Source organism: Cynocephalus volans, chromosome 5 (assembly GCF_027409185.1).
Source record: "Cynocephalus volans isolate mCynVol1 chromosome 5, mCynVol1.pri, whole genome shotgun sequence".
Classification (NCBI taxonomy): domain Eukaryota; kingdom Metazoa; phylum Chordata; class Mammalia; order Dermoptera; family Cynocephalidae; genus Cynocephalus; species Cynocephalus volans.
Genome location: NC_084464.1, coordinates 7,401,800 through 7,429,763, shown reverse-complemented (window position 1 = coordinate 7,429,763; position 27,964 = coordinate 7,401,800). Strand labels below are relative to the sequence as shown.

The following is a 27,964-nucleotide window of genomic DNA, read 5'->3' as shown; positions in this document are numbered from 1 at the left end:
GGTGGCCCGATGCTGGGGGCCCCACTCCACCATGGAGCTGGCCTGGGCACGGACACAGTGCCAGGCCCCTCTCCAAGCAGGATGCCACTATGGTTTTCACCTTGAGTGACAGTCAGGGCAGGACAGGGCACACAGCCAGGAGCATGCAAGCCATCAGTAACATGTACATGGCACCGTGTGCCTTTCCCAAGCCACGCACTGCCTTTTCCATTGCCTGAGGCTCCTCTCCCTGGAGTCCCCAAGGAGAGTCACCTTCATGGAGCATGAAGGAGGTGGGGAATTCCAAACACAAACCTCGCCTGGCTGCTGCTGTGGGCCACCAGCTCTGAACTAGAATGTGCAAAGGGCAGCGATGAGGATCAGGAGTCCTAGACCCCTCTGCCTACCCCAGCCCATCCCTGCACAGAAAGCTGAAACCATACAAGGCCTGGGAGGGACTCAAGAGCTAGAAATGCACCCCAGGCCCAGGCTGACCCACGAGATCCTGCCCCCAACACATGTTCCAGCTCCCACCCCACAAGCGTCTCCCAGGCTGCTAAGAGGAACCCACATCTACAAGGCCAAGGGGTCGATGGTAAACTGCTGCCCAGGAGAAAGGGGGAGGCATTTCACAATGCTTGGCACTTGTAAAAACCTCAGTGAACATCCTCCCACCCCCTGCACTGGGACACTCTATGTCTTCTTTATTCCTTCCCTCCCTCCACCAGAGGTTCCAATGCACACCTGCAATGCACTGCCCCCCACCATACCCCAGCCCAGCCCAGCCCGCCCAGTCTCTCCTCCTCTCTCCTAGGGTGCGGCCCTGGGCCTACCGCCCTCCTGCACCACCAGGCTGGCCCCAGACAGTGGGGAACCCCAGCAGGCAGGCATGTGAGCGCTCTTCCAACAGATTTTCTTTAAATATTTGTTTGGCATTTATATAGAGCTGGGTGTACCAAGCTTCAACGGCCCAAGAACCGCCTATATAATTGGGGCCATTAACAGTACCACCTATACTAATAATTTTTTCTTTAAATCCCTTAATTCTTAAATGAAATGTTTTAAAATCTTTAATTGACTCACTTTGTAAATTTTTCAATACCTGCCTAGATTTGTCCTAAATGATATTTACAATCGTTCTGAATTTTTCTAACACACAGTCAGATGCACAGCTAACAAAATAAAAATATTTATTCCTATGCCCCATCTCCTGTCCCAGCAGCAACATGCAAGCAGTAGAGGGAAGAGACTGACTTGGACAGAGGTGCTTACGCTCTGGTGCATTTGTGACTCACAGGCCCCATGCCAGACCCACTGAGGAAGGAGTTCTATGGCTCTTGCCCAGGCATCAGGATCTCACAAGCTCCCCACGTCTCAGAGGCCACCTTCCAAAGTTTGAGAACCAATACCTAGAGGAGTGGCTGAGCTTCCCGAGGTCCCTCCCTAAGCACACATAGCCCCAACCCAGCACACAATTTACCAAACCCATCCTCACACAAGATGGTTTGTGGCCCTCTGTTGTCACCTAGGCGTGCCACCTGGGAGTTTCACCACACCCCAACCAAGAAGCTCATCAAGGTAGACTTTCCAACCACATACAGGCCTTTCCCTACAGAGGCAGCAGTAAGACGCTCACCATTCTGTAATACTTCCAAGCCAATGGGGACCCAGGTGTTTCAACTTCCTTTCTTGCCTTCCAGGAAACTGCCAGCTGGTCATTTGCCCCTAATGCCATTTGGAGCTGCAGTGTCTGCACCTGGACCCCTGGGCCAAGCTGTGCAGCTTGCCACTAAAGTGTGGGTCAGACAACTTGGGTCCTGACTCTGTCTCTACCTCTTCCAGCTGGGTAAGACCCCAGATAAATCCATGTCCCTCTCTGAGTTTCATTTCTTCACTTAAAAAATGATGGGATTTGAGATACATGGTCTCCTATATTCTGTGACTCTCCTGCCTACACACCCGACAAACCAGTGCAAGACTCAGGGCTGGAGGTCTGGGAGAGCTCCCCTGTCCCACCCTGTTCCTATGAGCCAGAACCACAGGTCAACCACAGCAGGCTAAGAGGAGTCTATCTACTCTGGTCCCATGCAAACACAACAGCATGTGTGCACACAGCGACACGCACATACACACAAGGGCTCCCAACCATGCCTGCCTCTCCATGAACGGCACCCACGGCCCTGCAGTTAGTTGTTGGTCAAATAGCAGTCAGTCGACAAATATTTTCACAAACCAAGTACGTGCCGGGCCCTGGAAATCCAGCTGTAAACAGGGAAGACAGAGCCCCTGCTCTCCAGGGGTCTTCTTCTAGTGAAAAGAAGCTTGTGATGAACACATGAAAAAGTAAATAGGTAATTTAAAGAACTGGTAAGTGTTAGGAAGAAAATAAGGATTTCAGAAGAGAATGACTAGGAGATGAGGAAGGGCCTCTTGTAAAAGGTGACATCGAGTTGAGATGGAAAGATGGAGCAAAACACACAAAAAATCCAAGGTAAGAGAATTCCAAACAAAAGGAAGAGCACATGCAAAGGTCCTGAGGCAGGCAGGGGCCTGGCATGTACCTCGTCTAAAGGACAGGGAAAGTGGCCAAAACTTCCTGAATGAGGCAAAAGTTAGAGGGAAGGGAAGTCGGAGGGGCAGTCAGGGGATGCCATGTGTGACCTTGCAGAGCAGGGTCAAAACTTCAGATTTTATTCTAAAACACAAAGTGCTTGGACAGCACTAAGCAGGGGAGCCACATGCCCGCATTCACTGATGTATGGTAGAGAGAATATACGTGGAGGGGGCAGGAGAGGGGACCAGCTGCAGGCTGCTGCAGTCACAGCTGGAAGATGTTGGAGCTTGGGTGGGGTGGTGACTGCAGAGATGGCAAAAAAATAAATAAATAAAAAGAGCCTGTTCTACACATAATTTAGATGTAAATCCGAAAGGATTGGTTGAGTTTTGAGCAAAAGGAAAGAAAAAAATCAAAGAAAATTCTTAGGTTTTTGGCCTGAGCACCAGGTGGCTGGTGATATCGTTTCATGAAATAGGAGAGACTTGGGAGGAAGGAGGAGGAGGAGCAGAACTAAGTGGATAATTCTGTTTCTGACTTAATTTTGAGACGCGCAGTAGATGTCCAAGTGGAGATGCTGAAAAGGAAAAAAGGTCAAAGAGTCTGGAGTTCAGGAGGGAGGTCTGGGCTAGAGACCTAAACTGGGTGTAATTGACATTAGAGGGTTTTTAAAGCCACGTAACTAAATGAGGTTGCCTAGATTGAAGGTGAAAATAGAGAAGAGGGTCAGGACCAAGACCTGGGGCACCAGTATGCAGTGGGCACGGGGAAGAAGTGGATCTTGAGTTGGCAGAAAATCAACAGATGCTGGGTTCATGGAAGCCAAGACGTGAGTTCTCAAAAGGAGGAGTCAACTGATTCCAAATAATTAGGGGAGTACAGGTGAGCAGAGGGGCAATTAACAATGAGATGTAGCATAAACTCTAAAGAGGGCTGGAGAGAGGGCAGGAAGGAAGGTAGGGAAAGCGGGCACCAGGGGCTGGGGTTCCCTGTGGGGTGTAGCCACCTCCATCATCCCCTCCACACCTCTCGCCCACATGGGGCCATCCAAACCCAGATCTCCCTCAAGACCCGTTCACCTTTACAACAAACACTTACCGAGGGTCCACTACGAGTCAAGCACCACTGCAGCGATGATCAGAGCTGACACGGCTCCTGCCCTCCTGGAGCTTACACTCCAGTGCAGGTGAGAGATTAGAATCAAGTAAACAGAGGAAAACTTTCCCCTTGGCCCTAGGCTTACTCTCAGGTCTTGTGCCACTGGTTAAGAGCGAGGGCTCTGGTCCAGCAGGGGCTTGGGAGGTGGGGGACCTGACTGGGCTACCAACCAGCAGAGCAGTGTGCATAGACTATGTAGCCTCTCTGAACCGCAATCTCCTCATCTGCAAAATGGAGAGATGACACCCACCCTGCTGACGCACAGGACTACGCTAAAGATCTAACAGGGTAATGTATTATGAAAATGCCTCTCAAAGTTTCCAGACCATAGCACATATGCAATAAAGGCTTGCTTAAAAATGTGCAACCTGGCTGGAAAGGTCCTCCCTCCAATCTCTCCATTCCCCCACTTTCACACCACCCTGCTGGTAGAAGAGGCCAGTCCCATGTGCTCCTGCCTCAACACACTATGTCCCAAAAGACAAAGGGGTCCGTCCTCAGTGTCCCACTCCATGGGCAAGAGGAGGTCTTCCATCCAGAGAGCCTGACACAGCAGGACCTCGGGGCATCTTCTGACCTCTGGGCCCCACACCGCTAGGAGTGGTGGCCAAGAGTCCTGTCCATACCATCTCACTGGAAGCGGTACCTCAGTTTCCCCCAAAGATGACAGGACCAATCCCAGCACCTCGCCTCAGTCTTCTCAGGTGCCACTCAAAGGCCAGCGATCTGGTGGGACCCAAACCCCCATCCCCTACTGCTCTGTAAGGCCAGGCTGCCCACCCTACCCACACCTGCCCAGGAGTCTCCTCCAAACTCCCTGATATCCTCAACTTTCTCTCCAAACTCTCCTCTCACCTCCTAGCCCTGCCACCACACCCAGCCACCCCAGCACTCTCCAGGGGAAGCTGTATTTTTGGAAGCAGGACAACCTGCCAAAGATTAATTTGATGAACAGCAAATTCACTGAAAACCAATTCAGGAAAAAAAAAATCAATTTGGATGCTTTTGAATATCATTTTATATTTTGTCAAATTTTACCATGTTTAAAATTCTTTCTTCATTCCTTAAAATGCAGATTAGTCTTAATTTTGTGGTTCTAGCAATTAAAAATTTAACTTTCTTTCTTTCACTGTGAAGGGAATTTTTTGGCCACTTTTGAGTGCTCTATATTAAATATAGTTTTGGCGTTTGGGGGGTTTATTACGTTAAGGTTTTTACCATTCTCACACCAATTCCCACAATGGCATATCCACTCTAATTTTGTATTTATAATTATTAACAACCAAAAGTGCGGCATTTCATATTGATGTAATTGACCTAAACCCTCCCTCAGCATTTTTTATCTGTGATGAATGGATGTAGGATTCGAGATGCCAATCACAAGCTATCATTTTGCTTACTGACTATGAAATATACTTTTCTCACTATGAGAAGTCCACCTCAAGACATGACCCTTAGACTCCAAAAAATTAAATATATCATAAAATGCAGCTCTGAAGACCATTTGCAAAAATCTTCAACAGCCATGAACACCATTCAATGTGAATTTCTAACAGCTTTAAAGACAATTTACAGAAAAAAGTCTGGGTAAATCAACGTGTTTGGTAAAATCAGCGACTTAGTGATTCAGCATGCTAATTGTGAAAGAAGTGACCAGTGGGCAGCTTGTGGGCGACTGAGCTCCAGGCCCAGAGGTGGAAAAGGGCTTCTGTCTCCTCCTGGTCATTTCTGGGCCCTCCATCCCCCTGTGAAGGTCACCACCCCAGCTTCTCCCCAGGGCTGTCACCTACCGATCCCACCAGCCCCCTCTCTTGGGAATGACCCCCCACCTGGCTCACACCCAGCTCCCCCCATCCCTTCCCAGGCACCATTCCTGGTGGCGGCCACTCAACAGGGACAGTCTGTACAACACTCGACCTCCCTGCCCACCTGTCCTCCTGCCTGCAGGGACTTCTTCCTACCCTTAGCTCCAAATCGACAGTCATACCCTTGGCCTCGACTTCACTGACACCCACATCATCCCTGGAATGCTGACATCCCAACCTCGGACCACTATCTCCCCACCTTCCGCAACCTCTCTGAAATTCCTACTGCAGCAATCCCTAAAGTTCCCCCGAACCCTGACCTACTGACCCAGCCACCTGCCGTCCCTCAACCATCCCACCATGCTGTGCTCACTTCCTCCACACCCAGCCTAGACTTCCTGGCCCCACGCACATGCCTGAACACCTCCACCCCTGCCTTCCTCTGTCATCCTCACTAACCAGCAACCCCGGTGAAACCAGCCACTTCTACTCCATGCTGGCTCCTGAGCAGCTGAATATCTCTAGGAACACACACTCACACACATGCATGCACAACCAGCCTGACTGGTCTTACTTTAAATTCCTGACCCCAAATGCCTTAAAATGCCATTTCAAACCTTCTCTTGCCTCAGTCTTTCTGCACTCTCTCTTCCGCCCTTGTTCTAAGCTGATTACCTTGTGTCTCGGTCTGTCCGCACTACTATAACAAAATGCCTTAGGCTGGGTGGCCTATAAATAACAAATGTATTGTTCACAGTTCTGGAGGCTGGGAAGTCCAAGATGAAGTTGCTGGCAGATGTGGTGTCTGGGGGGGGCTCACCTTCTGGGTCATGGACAGCGTCTTTTCCCTGTGTCCTCACTTGTTGGGAGGAACGTGGGAGCTCTCTGGGGCTCTTTTATGAGGGCACTGATCCCATTCCTGAGTGCTCCACCCTCATGATCTAATCACCTGGCAAAGGCCCCACCTCCTAACACCACCACCTTACTGGCTAGGATTTCGGCGTAGAAATGGGGGTGGGGAGGGGAAAGACACAATCATTCAGACCATAGCACTTGCCTCATACTTTATGAAAAAATAGCAGATTTGGACATAAATCCCTCACCTTCCCACCCCAGCAACAATCAACCATCTCACCTGTGCACTGCCCGCCTTCTCCCTATCACTAGGGAGAAAGGACCCACCCCCATCAAAGGTTGCCGTACCATGTGTGCTGGTGCATGCCACGTGTGCATGCCACGTGTGCCGGTGCATGCCATATGGGCAGGTGCCCACTTGGGCCTCCCCTCTTAAGCCTTCAGTCTCTCCCTCTCTCATGGATCTTTCCCAACAGCATACAAATGTGCTGCCATTATTACCTATCACAAAACACACAAACCCCAAATCAAAACCCACCATGACCCCTCAGCCCCTGTATTGCTGTTCCCCTTCCTGGCAAAGCCTGAAAAGGTGGTCTCTGGTTGTTTTTCCCTTTTCGTTTCCCATTCTCTCCCTCATCCTCCCCAAATCAAGCTGCCAACCCCACTCTCCATGCAGGATTTTCTAGAGAGACCACCGTGAACTCCATGGTACCCAACTTCTCCCACACGACCTCTTGGGGGCACCGGGCACAGCTGCTCATCACCCCTTTCTGGAAACTGCGCTGGCCGCCCCTCCCTCCCCAGCCTCATTTGCTGGCTCTTCCTCCTCTGCGTGGAGAGCACAGCCTCCCCTCTCCCTGACCATACACTCTCCTGCTGTGACCTCAAGGTGCCATGGCTTTAAGTGCCATCTATATGCTAATAACCCTCAATCTATGAGTCAACCCTGACCTCTCCCCAGAACTCCAGGTTTACATTTAACTACCTACTTGGTATTTCCAAGAGGTCTAATCAGCATCTCACTCCTAACGCTGCTGCTGAAACAGAACTCCTCCTTTCTGCACACCCGCCCACAGCCCATTCCTTCCCACGTCTCCCCTCTAACCTGGTCCGATGGAGTTTCATCGTTGTTCGCACCCAAAGTATCAGAGTTATCCATAGTTCCAGCTCTGCATCCTCTCAACCCACCTCCAAAATCTACCCCAAACCCAGGCTTGCTCTCCACCTCTCCCACGACCATCCCTCGCCTGGGCCACAGCAGCGGCCTCTCCAGGGGGCTCCCTGCTGCCACTCCTGTCTGGGAAGCAGGACAGGCCCCCGTCCCCGTGAGCCGTTCTTCCGGAGTACAAGAGCCATCTTTCCAAGTGCATGAATCATACTGCACTGCACAACTGTCTGGTTTCTCATCACTCTCGAGATACAGTCCAAACCCCGTAATCTGGCCTGCAGCCTCATCCGCCTGCCTCTGCATCCACAGGGCCTTCCTGCCCACCCACCCTCCACACGCAGGTTCGCACCTGGGGCTTCTGCCAACTCCTGACCCTCCCACAGCTGGGTCCATCCTGTGAGTCACATGTTGAAACTCCCAGTCACCTCTGTCCCTCATCCTATTTCAATTCTCTGCTCAGCATTCATTGCCGTCTTACATTTTTCTTGCAAATTTGTTTCTTGGCTCGCTTTGTTCATTGATGCTTCCCTGGCACCTAGAGCCGGGCATGGCATGCAAAGGACACTCGTGAGTATCTGGGATGAATGAACACGCATGTTTCTTCTGCAGAGAGTCCCTAAGCATCAGGGCGCAGTGGGGCAGGACGCCCCCGCATGCAGAGGTAAGGCTACCGTTCTTTCTGCTGGTCGGCCATGACGGCCTTCCCACCTCCCGGTGCCCCTCCGCATTCCTCCCTGTCCCACTATTCGCAGAGCTTTCCAAAGAGATAAGGAAAGGCCTGAAGGCAGCAGCGGCTGTTCCCTGAGTAGTGACGGCTAAGACTGTTCTGAGCTGGGGAGGGCCAGTCTCCCAGCTCCACGCTCCCACCCAGGCTCGGCCTCCCTGTCCCTCCTGCCTGCCTTCCCCTCCACTTCCCTGTCCACAGACAGAGCCACAGAGCTGCTGCCAAAACCCAAGCCACTCCCCTACACACACTGTCACACACACAATCTAACATATACACCATCCCATACACACACTAACACACACACACCACCCCATACACATGCTAACACACACTATCACATACACTCTTAACACACACAACACCCCATATGCACACTAACACACACGCATATACCACCCCCACACACACACCACACATGTGCATGCACACACACCAGACCACACTCCCACATCACACACATACACACGCGCGCACACACACACACACACTCTCTTCGCACACCAGCCCCCTCCTCGTTGCACTCCTTTCTCCGCACACCATGGAGCTCCAGGAGCATGCAGACAGATGTGGTTGGGAGAGGTTTCAGCGCAGGTACCTATCCTGTCCTATATCAGGATAAACTAGAGTGAGTCTGACACGTGACCATGCCAGGCATGCGCGAAGGACAGAACCTGCATGCACTATCTGGGAGCTGGTCAGGAGCAGGAGGAGCCCATCATGAACCGCCCCCCATCCCGGCTGCTGGCAGGGCCTGTCTCACACACAGCAGTTGGTCCCTGGAAGTCAGATTTGAAGGGGACCAGAAAACACCCTCTCCCGGAAAAACCTCACCCCAGCCACAGCGCCTGAAATTCCACACTAAAAGCCCTTCTTTGGGGTTCCATGTTGTTCTCTCCTGGTCCTTCTTTCATAGCAGTCTCTTCCTTGGACCCAAAGGGAACCAGAGATGAAGTCGCCAACACCCTGCTCACCCCTCAGCATGAGCAAATCGTTGGTGGGGAGAGACAGAAAAGGGAAACAGGAGAGGGGAAATGTGCATTTCTCCAGCTGCAGCACCCCAGCTGGGGAAGCCGGCTTCCTCCTGCTCGGTCCCAGGTGCCCACCTGCATGGCCAGAGCCACTCAGTCACCTAACCCCATCCCCCCAGACAGCCCACCTCTTCTTGTCCCCACACTCTCCCCACCCTACACCGTTCACTGGCCATCAGACAAATCCTTCCTGAAAGGAGAGGTGTCAGAGGTGACAGGGCTGCAGCAAAGCCCAATTTTCATTGACACTCAGAGTCTCTGACAGCTGTTAGAAGAAGAATGCAATTTTGAAATGTAAATAACATGCTTCTGCATTCGGCTCAGGGAGACAACCTGAGGATAAGCAGTTTATTTCCCCAGCCACCATGAAGGGGGCAGGGAGGGAGGCCGCCCGCTCCTCCATTCTTCCCCAGCCTGCCACCCCCAACACCCCCACCTCCTCCTGGCAGGGGCTGCCTCAGCACGGGGTCTCTGAGAGGCACCAGCCCAACCTCCTGAAGCATTAAAGCCTCACTCTCCATCCTTCTGCTCAGCAGTCCAAGGTGTGGGGCCTGCCTCAGTGGGGCCAGGCCCAGGGAAGGCAAGGGGCTCCCCCCAGCATCCAGCAGAGCTAAACCCAGCCCAAGCCTCCCCCAGCCCCACCAGGGCCACTGATGGAAACTTCACGGGGGACTGACTCTTGAGCCCAGAAATAAGTCCCTTCATCCCACCCAAGGGCATCCCAGCCCCTCCCTAGGGACTGAACCCCGCTAACTGAGCAGTCATCCCGAGCTCTGTCATGGAGTAATCCTGAGCCCCAAGGGAGGAGATCTCAGAGAGGCCATTCTCCTGTCTGCCACTGTTCACCGTCCCGAGCCCACTAGGATCAGAAGGCTTCACCACCCTAAGCTTGGCAAGGCCTGCCAGCCATGACGTTGCCAGGAAGGGCCTCATTCCCAGATCCCACTTTCTCCTCTTGCACGACTTCCCTGATTTCCCCAGGCACTGCCCAGTGCTGCCTCTCCTGCACTCTTGGCACAGCACTTGGTCTACAGGGCCACTGACAATAAACCACCTACTGGGTGTCTAAGTGGATCTGCCCTCCCCACCAGGCAGCAAGGACACAGGTTCATTTACTGTAGTGGCTCACACCTGTCTGGAACACATTGAGACTCAGTGTTTACTGAACTAAACAGTGCCGCTCCGAGGTCCTGCCCCAGCCCGGCCACGTCCATACTGCCTCCTGCGCCCCCACCCCCGCCAGGACCCACCCCTCCAGCTGCTCTGAGAGGTAGCATGTATGTGGCACCTCACAAGTGCCTGGACTCCTAGTCACCTTTTCCTGTGTAGGTCTAAGGCCTCCCTCTAGCCTACCGGCTCACTCCAGTCCGCAGACAGTGACACCAATTGCTTCCATCTGGGGAGCTCGCTCCTGTGTGCCAGCACCCTGTGAGGAGCAGGCCGCGAATCGTCACTGGTCCTTGCAAGGCAGCTGACCACTCCATTTCACAGACGAGAAAGATGAGGTTTGGGAGGTCAGGTGACCCTGAGGTCATGCAGCTGGTAAGGCAAGGCCAGGATTCCAAACTAGGCCTCGCCAGCCTCAAAGTCCACCTTCTACCCACCATTCCAGGATCCTCTGTGGCTGTGTATTAGGACAGAGTGCTAGGCAACCAGGGACGGACGCAGAGAGGACGGATGCACTGGACACAGACCCAAGCCCATGACGGCACACATGCCCCCAACACGTGGGAGTGAGTGCCATGACAAGATCAAAGTGCTACAGCACCAGGGGAAGGTGTTATTCACCCCCCAGAGCCATACGCAAGGCTTCTTGTTTGCATGTTTGTTCTCTCCTTCCTGACCCCAAAAAGGAAACTACTGGAGCCTCCAGCAAGAACATCCCTGACGCTCACCTGGCTCCATTTAAGCAGGAAGGCCCACCCCAGAGGCCTGCTGGCCAACCAGAGTGGACACTGACCTTCTCTCCTGCCTGCAATCCACAAAAGGCCACCAAGCAGCCTCCATCCGCCCCTGCCCAGTCACAGCCCAGCACAAGAAGGTAGTCATGGCCCAAGACTCCCACTGAGCCTCAGGGCCCCTCTGCCCACTGAAAAGCACCTGGTCTCCTCCACTCCAGCCCCCATGTCACCAAAAGGCATACGACCATTTCTGTTTCCAGAATACCAGGTTCTAGGCCGGCCCTGCCACAACCTGCCATATGAGCTTGGAGAAATCACTCCACAGTAATGTTTAAATAGCTAACATAGTTTAGCGCAACACACCAGGCACTGGGTCAAGCACTTACCCACATTATCTCATTCAAACCTTACAAAAATCCCAGAAGGCAGGGGTTCCACCGGCCCCATGTTGGGCAAGAGGAAACAGGGGCCGAGTGGGGAGGAACCTGCCTAAGGTACACACTGGGCAGGGGTGGAACCAGGACTTGGACCTGGTCTATGTCTGCCCCTTCTCTCTGGGCCTCAGTTTCCTTTTCTGTGAGGTGAAGGGGTGGGCCGACTTGACTCCTAAATCCCCTTCTGGTTACAGAAAGGAAAACAATGTTTCCATAAATACTCTCCATGCCCGTCCGTGCCTCTGGTAGCACTTGCATGAAAAGCAGAGGCCCGAGAAACCCCCTGCCCCTCCCCAGAATGCACAGGCAGCGCCAGCCAAGGCCACCTGCCCACCGCTTCTCCCTGGCCTGAGGCACGGCCCCAGTGGCGGTGAGGGACACCGCTGCCTGGCCCACCCAGTCCCTCTCACCCTCGCTCCTATCAGACCTGCCCCTGCACGCTCCATACCACCCTCCAGAACCTCCTTCCCTCGGCTGCCTCTCTGCCTGAGAGATCTTCCTTCCTCACCTTTTCCATCTTCTCCTGCCTGCCCAGATGGGACCAGCTAGGGTTCAGTATTCACAGAGTCACAGAAGCCTGGGGACGAGATGGATGCTCGACTTCAGCTCCTGCACCCCTGCATCCCCTTAGATGACCTCCGGCCTCCACCAAACACCCTTGGCAGAAAAGATGGCTCTTTATCAACCCTATTAGTAGCATCACAGGTGCATCTTATGGATATGGGCACCACTGCTCAAAAAAGCCACAGTGAGGACCAAGACACCCCTCTAAGTGACGAGTCAGGATTCGAACCCAGAACTGCGGGCTCAAGGCCCATGCTCTTGCTGTGCACCAGGTGCCCCTAAACACTTGTGTCTTGTTTTCAAGGGGGCAGTTGGAGTTGCTAGAAATGGGACAAACCTTACATCTCCATGAAAACTCTCTTCCCATGTATAAGGCGAGAGCAGGACATCTGGAAGCTTCCCACATCACTGTCATTGTGGGTCAGGGCACAGCCAGACTGCTCCTTGCCTGGCCTTGGACTCAGGAGTAGCTGACCCATCACTGAACCCGGGCCTGTCAGGTGGAACTAGGCAGAGAGGCGGGGAGAGCCCGAGGGCATGCCCTGCCCCAGGGCTTCTGTCCATCAGAGGGTGTTATGGGGATCCCGGCAGCTTTCACTGCCAGCAGAATCCCAGTAGGACTTCCCGAGGACCCCAGCAGAGAGAGGGGGCAAGAGATGAACAACAACAGATGTTCCAGGAGGCCCCTATAACCAGGCACCAAATTCTCAGATGGGAGACAGTAAAGAGATAGCAGCAACCAGGCCCCAAAGACACAGCACCATCATCCCCTGGTGCCCCAGATGGGCCCAGGCAGCTCAGAGGAGGCCACCAAGACTCCATGCCCCTGCCACAGCCTCTCTACACAGAGACGGTGCCGGGGGCCACATACAGCCAAATACGGGTGTGTGGAAGCAGGGAGGGGCCTCACACCTGATTTCATACAGTCCTACAGGGTGGCAGCCTTGGAATCCTAAAGCACTAGGGCAGGATCTTGGGTCACCCAGGCCAAGACTTCCCACCCAGCGTGCCCACACAGGTGGGCGATATGTGTCCCAGATATGGATCCCCCAGCCACAGGACAGCCAGGCAGGGGGCCTGTGCTGGCCTGAGCTCCAAGTTGGTCTGCTCGTCCTACCATATCACCATTTTCCATGTGCCTTGATAGAACCAAGGTTGAGGAACACTGCTCTAATCTCATGACTTCATTCTCCAGAAAAGAAACACGTGGTCTGGAGGGTGGAAGGGACCTGCCTGAGGCCCCACAGGCTGCAGTGGAATCCAGCCTCCCACTCCCGATTCTGCCTTCTCCTGCTCCCCACTAAGGCCACTTGGTTTCTTGCTGGCAGGGCCAGGGCCTCCCCTCCAGCTATGTGTCCAAGTTTCCCCAGACAGAGGTGCCCACTCACCCAGCTCTAGGGCTGCTCTTGGTGGAGCAGAGTCAACAGGGGTGATGAGGAGGGACCATCACAGTCCCCAAAGCCTGGCCCTCACTTTGGGACATGGGCCCTGGAGCACAGAGGCTGTGTGGGGCCCAGTTATCCCCAGGCAGCAGGGAACAGGGAGCCGATTCCTTGAGCTGCAGACCCAGTAATTTCCTCATTTGTCTTGTCAACATCCTTGTCCCACAGAGTGTCAAGTCCATTACGTAAAGATTTTCTGCTAGGAAGATACTTAACTGTGAGTCCAGGATCAAGCAAGGGCCCGGCCTAAGGAAAGGCCCGCCGAGCCTCGGCATTCAGGAGCAAGCCAATGTTATCTATTTACTGGAGTAAACCTGCAGCACCTGTCGACGCAGTTGTACTTAGCTGGTACCTGAGCTACTGGTGGGAGGGGACATGGGTGCTTTGGGGGCCACCAGGGCATCCCCACCATAGAATCCACAAGTGAACAGTGCCCTACCCCTCCATCTGAGCCCCAGGGCAGTGTCTCAAAAGAAACGGTCCATGGCGAATTTCTATTCAAAATTAAGAAACATGAGCATCAACGTCTGTATTAGAATGTGGGAATCAAAGTCTATGTTAGGAAGGACCTCGGTCAGCCCATCATTAGTCCAGCCCCGTCGATGGATCTCACAGAGCTACCCCAGTGCCCACAGGCAGAACCAGCGTGGGGCCTGCTCTGTGCCCAGTGCCTCTGCCGTGCCCCCACAGGGCTGAGCTGCAGAGAGCCGGGCAGGATGCTTCACCCAAGTGATCGTCTTTGAGGTTTCCGTTCCATCCACCCCCACCCAACAGCCACCCCAGCCCATGCCTCCTTTCTCACAGCATCCGGGCTTTCTCCCGCCAGGGATGTGAGTGTCATCCCCTCCCCACCCTCTGGGACCTGCATTCTCCATGGGGGGGAGGATCACCAACGGGAGCAAAAGTTGGTTCTTGGGTGGGCAACGTAGGTATTACAATGGTTTGCAGCCCCCCAAAACTTGACCCTTTGTGATGAAAATTGATTCCTTGGTATTTAATAGCTCTAGTCAGGGAGAATTAATTTTTCTCCTTGGGGAGCAATAAATGAGAAAAAAAACAGTTGAGAAACATTGTCCTAGAGAATTCTTCATTGGAAAGGGTTCGGGGTCTCCCTGGAAAGTCTCTCGGTTCGCACTTTAGAGCAGCTAATGTCAACTGTCAGGGACTGTGACCCCCAGGAGAAAAGCAATGCCTGGAGACATTTTTGGTTGTCATGACTTGGGGGTGTGCTACTGACATTCAGTGGGTAGAGGCTAGGGACGGTGCTAAACGTCCTATAACACACAGGACGATTCTTCCCACAAGAACGAATGAGCCAGGTCAGAACGTCAATAGAGCTGCTGTTGAGAAACCCTGGTTTCAAAAGACTTCAGACACTGCCACAAAACTGCCTGTCTCAGCCGGGAGCCTGTAAGCCAGATCCCTGTCCTCAGAGACCCCTGAGAACAGGACCTGCTCTGGCCACCCCTAAGTACCAGTGTTGACTCCTGGAAGAGCAGTCCCACCCCTCACGGAGCAATCCCAAGACCGGGAAGCCTCTCCCCACTGCCAAGCAGGAGCAGGCTGCCCTGGGCCCAGGGTCCCCCAGCCAGAGGAACAGGCCAAGAAGAAAGAAACACAAAGCTCATCTGGCTTCTGCACATGGGCCCTGGCAAGTAAAGCTGGAGCTCAACATGGTCCTCCTCAGTCCCCAGGGCAGGCCGGGCTGGGGAGAGGCCTGGGGACCAGACATTCATCCCTGGGAAGCTGCCTTCAGGGCACTCAGGAGCAGAGCCCTCGGGGGAGTGTGGTAGCACTACCACCGACAGCCACGGCCAGCTGCACACTCACAGGTGCCTGCAGCACGCTGAGGGCTCTACCACCCATGGGCTCCTTCAGAGCTCACACCAATCCCATGAGGTCAGGACTGTTACTCCCCCTGTTCACAGCTGAGGAAACTGAGGCACAGAGAGGTTAAGCAAGCTGGCCAAGTAGAAAAGCCTCGAGTAGAAGAGCCAGGGGCAGGAAAGAGGGAACAACATCAAGAGGGACATCAGGTTCAGATTCAAGACCTGCTCCATGACACCATCGTGCACAGTCATTTCCACAAATGCTTTATTCCATAAACCACCGAGGAAGAGGGTTGCTATGGTCTCCTTCACCCACAAGAAACTGAGGCTTGGAAACATTAAGCCAATGCAGGGCAGAACCAACAGAAGCCCAGGATGCCTGAGTCCAAGCCCAGAGCCCTGTCCACCAAGCCACAGGGACAAGGGGCAACTGGCCAAGTCCCAGCACGAACCCACTCACCTGAGAAGATTGAAGCAAACCTGAAGATGTCTGAGAGGTGGGAGGTCACTGGCTCGTAGAGTGAGGCTTCATAAAACTCCTCCCCTGGAAGAGAGAATTGGCGTCAGACACAGGCTCCCCTGTCCAGAACTCTCCCTGGCACTTAGCAAATCTACCCGAGGAACGTTCTGCCACTGGGGCTGGTGCTATCAGGAGGTGGAGATGGGCAGCCCTGCCCGGAGTGAAAAGTGCTACCCTAGGGCAAGTTAGGAGTGAAAAGTTTAACGTTTCATGTGGGCAAGCTATTTCTCTCCAGCCAGAGGATGAGCTCCCCAGAGCAGATCGGAACCACCTAATACTTTCTCTCATGACCTCCCTGCATGAACAACCCTATTCAAAGGACTCCCGAATACTCTGGAAAAAAGACTCAGGGGAGGAGGAACAGTGAGAGCCCATGAAAGGCCAGGTACAAAGCACAGGATCAGCCAAAGGGCCCCTCATGAGTGTTCAGTACAACGTCCTCATTTCACAAGAGAGGGCTCTGAGGTGGCCCAGAGAGGTGAAGCAACCTGCCTGAGATCACACAGCTACTCCTGGAAGAGCCAGAGCTGACCTCTGGTGTCCTGGCCCTCAGACCACTACTTTTCCCATCACACCACCCTGGCTCTGACCAGATCACTAAGGAGGACAGAATTTCCTCATTGCTTCCTGTCATGTCACCAGAAGACTCTGGCTGGAGGGGCTAATGAACCAGAGAGTGGGAGGCCTGGTCCCCAGCTCCTGCCTGCCTGACCCCCCTCCTGCAGGCCCTACCAGTCCTCCCCACCACCTGCCAGCTGCTCAGACCTCTCCTGGAGGCTCTGGTTGCCTGGAAACGTGAACAGCAAGAGATAATGGGCACAGGGCTGACCTGGAGACCCCGACCACCTCATCGGGAATCTTGGCCCCTGCCAGTGCCTCTACAGGAAGGGAAATATCCTCCCAAGATGTTAATGGTGAGGACAGTCACTCAGACTGTGCATGTGTGAGGGGCAGGGGTGCCGGGGATGACCCCCAGCCTTGCACACTGATTTCCCATGCACTGGGGCCCAGAGCCAGGGCAGGCTGCCTCAGGGCCAGCAGCGGTGGGCAGCATCCCCAGGAGCACTTACAGGAAGGCACCACTCATCCAGGAGAGCAGCTTGCAACCGTCCTGTAAGGGGATGCTTGTGGATTGAATTGTGTCCCTCCCAAAAGTTTGATGTGTTGATGGCTTGGTCCCCACCATGACAGTGTTAAAAGGGTGAGAAATCCTATTATGGTAATTGAAAGGTGGGGCCTTGAAGAGATGATTAGATTGCAGGACCATGCCGTAGTGAATGGATTAATGATGGTTAGGGGTGTGGTTCTGAGGGCTTTCAAAGGAGAGCATGTGAGAGTCTCTCTCTGCTCCACCATTTTCTGCTATTGAGACCCCTGGATCACGGTCACCATCACCAAGACCCTCACCAAATGTGTTCCCTGGACGTTGGACTTCCCAGCCTCTGAAACTGTAAGCAATAAATTTTGCTTTCTTGCAAATTATCCAGGTCCATGTATTTTGTTATAAGCAACAGAAACAGACTAATACACAGTCCATGGGGTTACCCAGAGGCTAGGACTTAAGACTCAACTAACCCCCCAGTTGGTTGACAGAGCAGGGAGTTTGCTATGCCCAGCACACCCCCAGGAAAGGGTACAGACTCCCCAAAGACTAGGAGGCACATCCCCTCCTAAAAAAATGGCCTCCAGCCTTCACCTCACCCCTTATGCCTGCGACACCCAGCCCACACAGTGGCAGCCCAACTGGCATTTGCCGACTGACCTAAACAAACGCTGCTCCCTCTTTATGGCCTGGGTCTAATCCCACCTTCTCCCTTGGAACCTTCAGGGCCCGTCGCCAGCCTGTATGAGCTGAGTGTCCCCCACTCCACCCACTGGCACTCGATTTATACTCCCTGGAGAAACAACTTGTGGCGAGGTTACCAGCCATTGCTAGTTATTGGGGCCAAACAAGATAAGAGCTCAGGAATCACTTTTATGATAAAAATAGGTCATACTGTGCTTTCTGTGTGCCGGCACTACTGAAAGTGCCTTAGATACATTAATTCATATTCATTCTCGTAACTACTCTGTGGGGTAGGCACCATTATTCTCCTTAGCTTGCTGAGAAGAAACCAAGGACATAGAGACACTGAGTGAGTGACTTGGCCAAGGTCACACACCTGGTGAGCGGCAGAGCCAGGGTTTAAACCCAGGCAATTTTCTCCAGAGCCCCAGTGCTTCAACACTACGAAAACTGTCCCCCGACATACAAAACGCGATTGAAACCAAATCATTCTTAAATAAGTATTGTCATCGTTTCACTCTTCCCAGGATCAGTCTTCTCTTGCTAGCCAGACTGAGCCCCCAGAGTGGGGCCTGTCCTGCCCTTCTACCTCTGGTGTGGCTGTGCTCCTGGGTATGGATCAGCCAGGATGATTGACTAAAGGCATCTCTAGGGGGAAACAGCCTCTTCCAGGACTGGTTTAGAGGGGCCCATACTCTCTAAGTCAATGCATGTCACCTGTCCCTGCAACAGAAGCTACCAGTGGGAAATCCCAAGGCCTGGACTGCAGAAGCCAGATCCAGGATGTCAGATTCTGGGAATGGACATGGGGGAGAGGCCTTTGCTCTTCACATTTGAAGAATGAGAAGACTCTAAATTTCAGTGTCACCTTTGGAGAAGCCAAAAGACATGGTCTTAAGGCCCCCATGCAGCCAACAGTGACAGTCCCACTGTACAAACACGGGTGGTGGTAGTGACAGAGGACAGAAACAGCCCCAGGCCACAGGATCTCTGCCAAGGCAGTAGTAAGGAGCCTGGATAAAGAGTTGGGGGCCCTGGGTTTCAGCCTGGGTTCTGCCACCAGGTCGTTGTGTGTCCCGGGGAGCCCCACGGTGAATCACACCCACCAGCAGTGGCCAAAGAGAAGCCAGGCAGCAGTAGGAAAGTCCAAACCCACGCACATCTCTCCTCAGTGATTCTTGCCCCCCCTTCATCCTTGGCCCAAGCCCATTTATTAACTGTAATTAAGGAACAGGGAGGAAGGACTTAGAGCTTCCCCCAGGGAGACAGCTCAACCCCAGCCATGAGAGCTCAACTCTCAGGTAGACCCTGTCATTCATGGGAATGTTACTGGCTATTCAAAGGCCTCCTGGCTTCTCCTGGTCAGAAACTACCTCCAGCCCCCAAGACTCAGCAGAAAGTGTAATTCCCTGGGGAGAAGAGACAGGCTTCTGCAGGAGGAGACAAGCGGGGGTGGACTCTTCCAGATCAGGCCTGGAGAAAAGTCTCCTGGCCTGCATGCTGGCTGTCACCCTCTGAGGCACACAGTAGGTGCTTAACAGACGTTTGTTGAAGAAATGAACAAATAAACCATCTCAAGACCCTGAACCAGAGACAGACGTCCATAGTGCATACAGCAGCGGGCAGCTAAATGCACACAGCATTGCTGTTGCGAATGAGAAACGCCTCCTTTGTCCTGCGTGCTCTGATGCAGTGATGCCAGAGCCAGCCGCTGGGACACCGAAGGCTGTTTGCGCCAAAAGGCCCAGCCTGCTCTGCTTGCTGGCACTTCTGTCCTCCCTCTTCCTGGTCCGCTCTGTAGCCTGCAGCAGGCCCACCCCCACCTGTTGCTTTGAAACTGAAGGCTGCCAGAAACAAAACGGGAAACACAACTCCCCAGCTCAGGAATCAGGAACCTTCATCTTTTGTACACTACAGAGTCAGGCTCTGGGAGAAGACAGCTCCCGGTCTCTTGCAGAACAAAATGCATGTGCTTGCTGATAGTACGGCCCTCTTTGCTAGCTCTAGGAATCGACGCTGCTAGGAGATGAGGCTGCCCAAGTCACAAAGAACTACTTTGCCATGAGTGGTGGTCACACTAATAATGACATGCACTGCTCATTCCTATATTCAGAGTGCACTTGAGCCATCTCAGCCACAGGGCAGGAGTCCCTCTCTACCCAGACTCCACACTCGCAGTGGGTCTCTTTCCTCCTTCCCTTCCAGCACGCTGGAGGGAGTGTTCCTCCTCCGCTCTGAGGATAATCCACCATCCCCACCCCAAGCCCTGGGCTCACCCCTCGCCTGTCCCAAGGGCACCATTCCACAGAGAACCCCTCTCTCCTCACCTCAACATCTCCATCACTACTGTCCTACCTTAGAATATAAACTACCCAATCCTCTCCCATTGTTACACCAAAATTCTGGAGAGAGGTGTCCACACTCACCATCCCATCCCCCAGCTACCATGCACCCCCTAACCAGGTTCCTGCCCCCAGCAGCCACATGTCTGTCCTTCTGCTTGACCCACAGCACTTGGTGCTGTTGACAGCCCTGCCTTCTGAGAATCAGCCCCTCCCTTGCTCTTCTGCTGGTCCTCCCACCTCTCCCCCAGGGCCTTCTCAGTCGCCCTTACAGGCTCCCCTTCCCCCTCCCATCCCTAACTGTCCATGGTCCCGGGGGCCCCATCACTGCCCTCCTCTCCATGTGACGGCACTACTCCCTTGGCTCTGGTGATCACCTACAGGCTGACGTCCACTCCTGAATCTCTCTCTCCAGCCCGCTTCTTCACCTGAGCTCCATACCTGCAGGTCTGCAGGGTATGGCCAACAAGAGGCACATGCCCCCAAATGAACTCACCATCACCCACCCTCCCCCTCAAAGCCTTCCCTGTTTTTCTGAATGGCCCGAGCATCCATTCAGTGGCCCAAGACAGGAAACAGGGTGCCCTCCATGACTCCTCTCTCTCCTCACACTCTTACTTCACTAGTCACCAAGACCTGTTGCTTCTACCTTCTGAACAGCTCTTAGAGCGTCTCCTCCTTTCCTGCCACTGTCCTGGTTCCACCACCATTATCCCTAGCCTGTATCTCTGCAGTGGATTCTCAACAGTCCCTCCACTCTAGTCTCTGCACAGAAACCACGTTAACATTTTTCGGAAGCATAGGTCTGACCATCTCCCTTAAAGCCTTTCAGGGCTCCCTACAGCCCACCAGATGTCACACCCACCCCGCTGCTCTGTCCCCTACTTCTTCTCCCTGCTTCCAACTCCACCCTCTGCCACATCGGGTTACTTTCAGTTCCGCAGGCAGGTCCCTCTCTCACATCTGGGCCTCACCCATGCTGTTCCCTCCACTGCCCACACTCTCCCCACATCCCCTACACAATTCTGACTCACTCTTCCATCTCGGCTTGGAGGCCGCCTCTTCCAGGAAGACTCTTTAGATTTGGTAACAAGAGGTTTCTAGATGCCCTTCCAAGGTGCCACCACAGCGCCCTGTGCTTTCCCATCACAGCCCCCCACGGCCTCAGATGACACACGCCCCCTTCCTTAACCTGCACCCCACCCCAGACTACAAGCTCCCTGCAGACGAAGGCTGCGCCACTTGTTCTCGACTGTTCCTGCAATGCCTAGCAGACACTGAGTGCACTCCAAATAAACAGCTGTTAAATTAATAAATGAATGTCTCCTAAAGAATACCCAGTTTGGAGAGAGAGGAAATGGAGGGTATTGGGGAGGGGTTCACAGGTTCTACCTTGCACTTGGAGGCAGGCTTGCCAAGGGATGTGGGACCTGCTACACACACACCAGCTACAGAAGGCTCCTGGCCAGCCATAGGGTCCAGAGCCACATGAAGGGCGGGCCTCCTGGAGCAAGGAGGCAGGAGCAGAAAGGATAGATGAGGCAGCCAGCTCTGGGCTCAGCTGCCTGGCAGGACAGGGCAGGGGAGAGCCAGGGGCTGGCTGCTCTGGGCATCAGTGCTCTGCGTGCACACGGCCTGCCCTTCTCTCTCCTCCCTCCTACTTCTCCACCCACCTGGTGACTCTCACCTTCTCTGGGACCACCTCACACCGTCCTTGCATAAATCCCGTGGTCCTGCTCTTTCCCCACCCTGCTCATCTCCCCTTCCTCCAGCCTTAGCTCTCCTGGCCTTCTCCCACACCACCCTCCCAGGTGGGGTGGCTACGTCCTCTGGGCTCTAGATTCCCCTGGTGGATAGACACAGAAAGCTGGCCAGTCACCCCATTACCAAGTCCTCCCTCCTGAACCCTGGGCCCACTACCGCCACCTCCCGGGCTTACCCTCGGTCAGCCCCAGGTGGATGCTCCAGTAGATCTGCAAACACTGCAGCTCCTTCTTCATGCCCCGCTTGCAGCGGCAGTCATAAAGCGGGCTCTCCTGCAGGACGTCCAGGGCTGCCTGGCACTCCTTGTTGGCTAGCACGGTGCTGTGATCGCGGCCTGCCAGGCACTGCCGCAGCGTGCAGTAGCGGGAGCTGCAGTTGGATTCGGCCGCACCCAGCTCATTGGCCCCGGACACAGTCCACCGGGGGGCGCCAGCCGTGGAGCTCTGGGCCCTGCAGGGAGGAAGGGCTGGCCAAAGAGCGGAGGGTCTTGTCTGGGTGGTGGGGAGGGAAGACAAGCATCAGTGAGGACCCCAGAGGCCGGCCCAGGGACGGGGGCCCTTCTGGGAACTTCACGCCCATTTTACACCAAAGCACACCAAGGCCAACATAGCGGAATAGTCCTCCTCAAACCCAACTAGAACTCAGCCGTCATTCTCCCCTGGCTCCACCAGGGTGGCTTCCTCCTTGGCACCGGCACTGGGGCTAGGAGCACAGCACAGGAAAGCCAAGAAGTCCCTCGCTTGAGACTACAGACAGTCTAAGACACCAGGAGTCCAGAGAAGAATGTCACAGCCTCAGCACAGAGCTGGGAGCTGCAGGGCTTGCTGGGGTGCAGAGGGGGACTCTCAGATCAACACCACCCCAGGCCTCCTGCAAACCCCACTCCAGCCAGAGGCCCATACAAGGCGCTGTGTGAAGCCGTGAAAGCAGCAGAAAGTCACTGAACTTGCACAGTCTGTTAGGACCTTAGAGAGACACACAGTCCGGACCCCACATTCTACCCTTGGGAGACTGAGGCCTAGAGAACAGAGATGACAACTCAAGATCACCCACAGAAGCAGAAAAGCCCCTCCGACCCCTACTCTACTCATTTTGAGTTGCTAGACTGTAAGAGAAGACAGGGAGAGAGAAGCCAAACTCTACGGTCCAGGCGTGTCCAGCAGGCAGGGGCTGCCCCATTCCCTTCCAGCCCAGCCCGACTCTGCACCAGATGGAGACCTGAACTCTGCCTTCCATGGGACAAGTTCCACCCCAGCTCTCCCAGAAGCAAGTGCTTTAGGCAAGCCTGTAGAGCAAGTCCCATTCCTCCCTCCGGCCCTGCCTCTCCTGTCTCTGCCTCTCACGCCTCTCCTGCCACCTCACAGGGGGTGTGATTCTCCACCACCTTTTATCCGTTCTTGACGGGCCCTCTCTCTCTCCTCCTCTCTCTTTCTCATTTTCTTTCCTCTCCTCCCCACCCATCCCCTGAAACCCTCTCTCCTTGTCTCTCTTTTCTGCCTTCCAAAAGCCAAATAAATCAATGGCAAAAGGGAAATTTTTCCCCCAGACCTCCTTTGGACTCTGGCCTGGAAGACCGACCCTCGCTTCCCCGCAAATGAGCAAGCACCCATCAGCCAGCCCTCTCCATCCTTTGCCCCTGGTGTCCAAACCCATGGTGCTTCAGAAGGGAGGGCACTGGGGGAGAAGATTATACAGAGGTGAAGGGCAGGGAGAGGCCAGCCTGATGCCTTCAAGGCCAAGCTCCCAAATGGTTTCTTCCAGACATAGACATCCTCTTCCCAGCCCCCCTGTCCTCTCCTAAGGCCCTGATTCCATATCCTGCCACAGAAAAGCCCATCCCATGTCCCAGAGCCATGACTGCTTTTTCTAAGGTGCAAATAGTGACTTGGGAGACTTACTCCGCTCCGTCCCACCCCAAAGCATAATAAAATTGTAGGCCACAAGTCTCCCCCTCAGAATACTGCAGAATCCCCTCGTCCTACCCAGAAGGGCCATGCCTTCCCTCAGGAGGCCCTGCTCAGGGGGGAGCTACTGCAGGGGGACAGCGACAGCTAGAGGCAGAGCACAGCACCGCAAGCCTGTCCCTCCCCAGAGCCCCGAGGGAAAAGGAACCCACGCCACAAGCCACAAGGAGACCACATGGAGAGAGTGCTGGGGAGGGCCTGGGATGGAGAAGACCTCAGGGCCACAGCAAAAGACCTTTCCTTCTCTCAGTGACCATACCTCTGCCCCAGAACAAGAAGAGCTAAAGCCCAGACTGAACTGGACCAGAGAAGAAATCGCAGAGTGGAGTGTGAGGCCCAGGCAGGGCAGCGGGGCATCTGCCCAAGCGCGGGCTGGAGAGGTGTCCTGCAACGAGCTGAGGCAGCATCTTTCTTTCTTGGCTTCAGCAGATTCCAACATCCCTGAGCAGGACCTGGGTGCATCTGGGCCACTCAGGAGCAGCTGAGCCGACACGGCCACTGGCACCTGCGACCCCCGCCCAGTGTCCCGGCAGGCTTCTCCCCTCCCACACTGACTGAGTCAAAGCCTGCACAGCCAGAGGAGGTCTGGGAATGGGACATCCTCTCATCCTCGGCCTTCTGTAGGCTCAGAATTCAAAGCACCCTTAAAGGTCAGGGTATTAGCCTAGGGGGGGTGGACAATAAGGATGCTTACTTACTCTCCTTGCCCTGCTGGTGGGGCCCAGGACCCCAGGGGATGATCCTCACACAAGCTTAGGTAGGCTCCCGAACCAAAAGAAGGCTTCCCCATCCTGCCAATTGGCACGTGTGCCCAGGGCAGGGATTTGCTCTGCAAAGGTCCAGGCATCCTTTCACCACACTGTGACCCCAGAACCGATCATGCCCAGCCAGAGAAAGGAATTGCAGCAACCTGCAGGCCTCAGCAGAATCCTAGGAGAGTGAAGGGCAGAGGTGATGTTTCCTAATCCTAGGTCAGGAGGAAACTCAGATCCACCAGGAACAATCATGTGGAGCAGCTTCTAGAGACATGGGTCAACTGAGATGACACAGAACTACACCTGCCCTCCTGAGGTCCCCACAACAGCTAGAATGCCAGTTGGAAGTGGGCCCTCTGACCAGCTCCGCTGCTCCAAGCCACCTTCCCAGCTCATTCTCTCTTTGGGTATGCCAATGCTGCAGGTCAGCGGGCTGGGCAAGGAAGGCCCTTTTCTCCACCAATGGTCCTCCACCCACAGACCTCACTCAGAGCCTTGGGAAGGCCACATCAAAGGCCCTTGCTCCTGGAAAGACGCTTCACCACGTCCCCAGCCAAGACTGCCTACCAACACTCAAGCTCCAGGAAAACCTCTCCCGCACGTGGAATTTCCAACCAACTCCCAACTATGGGCTCCTTGCCAGGAAAAAGGCCTTAAGGCTAAAGTTGCCCCCAACCTATCCCTTTCTTTTGGCTGGCCTGACCCAGAGCCTCTCAATATCCTGCAGCCACTCAGTTAAGCCTTCAGCCCAGCTTTGGAAAAGGACTTCTCAAAGGAAAGAGAACTAAAGGGCTGTGCCCCGAGGGGATGCTGCCCCTGCTCCTCTCCTGCTCCCGCCACCACCACTACTCAGCACTCAAGTCACAGACACCAGGTGGGAGCCTCCGACCAACCCCCCATGCACACACTTTCACACACAAACATACACACCCACCGTGAGCAGGATCCCCAATGCCACTTCTGGGAAGGACAGGAGAGTCGACTCCTCAGCTGGGGAAAGCCTGACTACAGCATGGGGGTCTGGTCTGGAGGGGGCTAAGGGGCCCACGCTGCTCTCCTCCACCCGCAGCCCTCAGAAGGCGCCCCCACCAGGGAGCCCTGCAGGCAAGGGGTGGGGGGTGCAGCTCAGCATCAGGCAATCTGGCTGTTTTGCCTGAAATACAGTTTTCTTTTCTTATTGGCCCTGATCATTCTGAGACCCAGAAAGCTGGGTTTTCAAATCAGCAGTGGGAGAAAAGGTCAGGTTTTATAATAGCCCCTTCACAATGAGAGGCCACCTCCCCAGGGCTGCTTGGAAGGGCTGGGGGATCACAGTGGGCCCAGAGCATCTTCCAGCTTCCCTACTCACCCTCCCACCCCAGAGAGACGCTGCCTGCCGCTTAGGGAGGTGGGAAAGGCCACCCAGAGCCGGGCCATGCCCCCTGGGAACTCATGCCAAGGGCCCGGGGCCTGACCAACGTCCACCCTCGCTGACTCCGAATCCCCTGTCCAGTCTGGAGAGTTCTTAGACGGCATACCTCTTCCTGTAACCAGCACCTGCCTCCCCCCACCCCTGCCTTCCCCGGGCCCCTCCTGCAGGAAAGAAATGGTGCCGGGCTCACAGCGGGCTCACAGCGGGCTCACAGCGGGCCACACAGCCAGGCAGGGCGGCTGCAGCAGCACCGGCACTGAAGCACATGTGCTTCTTTGACACACACCGAGTAGTTCCCGGGCTCCCTCTATGGGGCACCTACTCGGTGGCAGAAGCCGTGCCTGGGACTCCTGTCAGCACACAGCCTGGCACACTCTCTTCCGCACTCAGCTGGGCGACTGCTTTCTCTAGACCCCTCTTCCTAAGCAGCCATTTCCCGTAGGATAATAGGGGGCGAGGGCCTGAGAGTTCCGTGTGGGAAAGAAGCTGCTGTGCGGATCGGGGGCACCGGGCAGCCCCTCCTCCCTGCCCTGGAGGAAGGGGGCTTTACAGAGGGGCAGCGGTCTTTGCTCGGATCCGTTTCCCCCCCACCTTCTTCACCCTAGGAAGCAAACTTTGGCCTCCCTGCCTCTTCTTCCCACCAACTACGGGGTCCCCGGTCCCCAGAGGTGGGCGAGGGAAGGCCGGTACCGGTGCTAGCAGCCCTCCACTCCCGCCCACCCGTCTGGCTCTGGTGGCGGTGGGTGGGAGGGAGGGAAACGGTGGGGACACACTTGAAAAGTGTTCCAGGGGGTGGAGCCGCTGGGAAGGGGCTCCGGGAGGGAGGAAACGGGGTGCATTTTCCAGAGGTTGATTGGCAGGTGACTGCCCGCGCTCCCCCGCTGATGTCCAACCAGGAGCTCCTGGACAAACCCACGCCCTGCACCGCGACCGACCGCCACCGGGAGCCGACCGTGAACGGTGGACCTGGCACGACTTTTCCCTCCCAGTCTCTGAGCCCCGCCTCTCCTTCCCCTGTTCCAGATCAAGAGTTGGATTTTTTTCTTAAGTTGCCGCAATGTGAACCCATTAATTTGGAGGAAATATGTGCGATCGCGGCGTGTGAGCGAGCCAGGCTGTCTGTGCGCGGGGATGGCTGGACGTTGAAGTCTCCTTCCCAGTCCCCCGCGCAGCCAGCCAGCCGCGACTCCCGTCGCTCCGCCCGCGTCCTCGCCGCCCGGCCCCGCTCGCTCCGCGGCGCTCGGTCCCCGCCGGTCCCCCGCCGTCGCCCCGGACGCCCCCGCGACCTCGCTGCTCCCCGCCCGCAGGTACTCACCTAAAAAGGAGGCAGAAGGCGTTTGCCAAGATCATGTTAAATAAATCCCACAGTATTTTTGTCTTTCTCCCTTGGGTAAAAAAAAATAACAACAATAATAGTAACAGCCAAGCAGTGATAATCAGAATGTTCTGTGCTCTCTCTTGAGCATGCCCAGCCACCGGATTGCACAAGCCAGGCCCCTGTGGTCTCATTTTCCCCTTGGTGCTAAAAATAGGTCTAACTGGCAACAGTTACTTTCCTCCAGGGGAGAGCTCAGAGGAGGGGCCCGAGACCTCAGGGAGTGCTCCAGGAAGCCCCTAAAACTGAAATGGATTTGGCAAATGAAGGGAAAGTTGTTTAAACATCCTAGTTCTAAGCCCCTTTGCTGACATCCTGATACTTACTCTTTTCTTCTTCATACCTCACTCTCTTTATCCAGAAAGGCACTGAAGCATTTATTTTCATAGCGTGGTACTTTCTTAATTAGAGTGTACAGAAGCAAATTAACTATTTTTTGACATAAAAATTTTACAAACAGCCATCATGGTACTATGTGACAATAAAATGTTGAGTTTCTAGGTTTCTTTTCCTCTGTCCATTGTTATGACTTCATTTCTTCTGCTACCGGTGGTCTGGCACCAACAGCCTCCTGTTCCCTCCATGTCTACCCCTCATCCT

General features: G+C 54.6%; 1 pseudogene; it reads right to left on the bottom strand.

Moving 5' to 3' along the window:
• LOC134378237 (GDNF family receptor alpha-2-like) overlaps positions 1–27,339 on the bottom strand; it is a 36,913-nt pseudogene extending 9,574 nt beyond the window's left edge.
• Between the last annotated feature and the right edge of the window lie 625 nt (positions 27,340–27,964).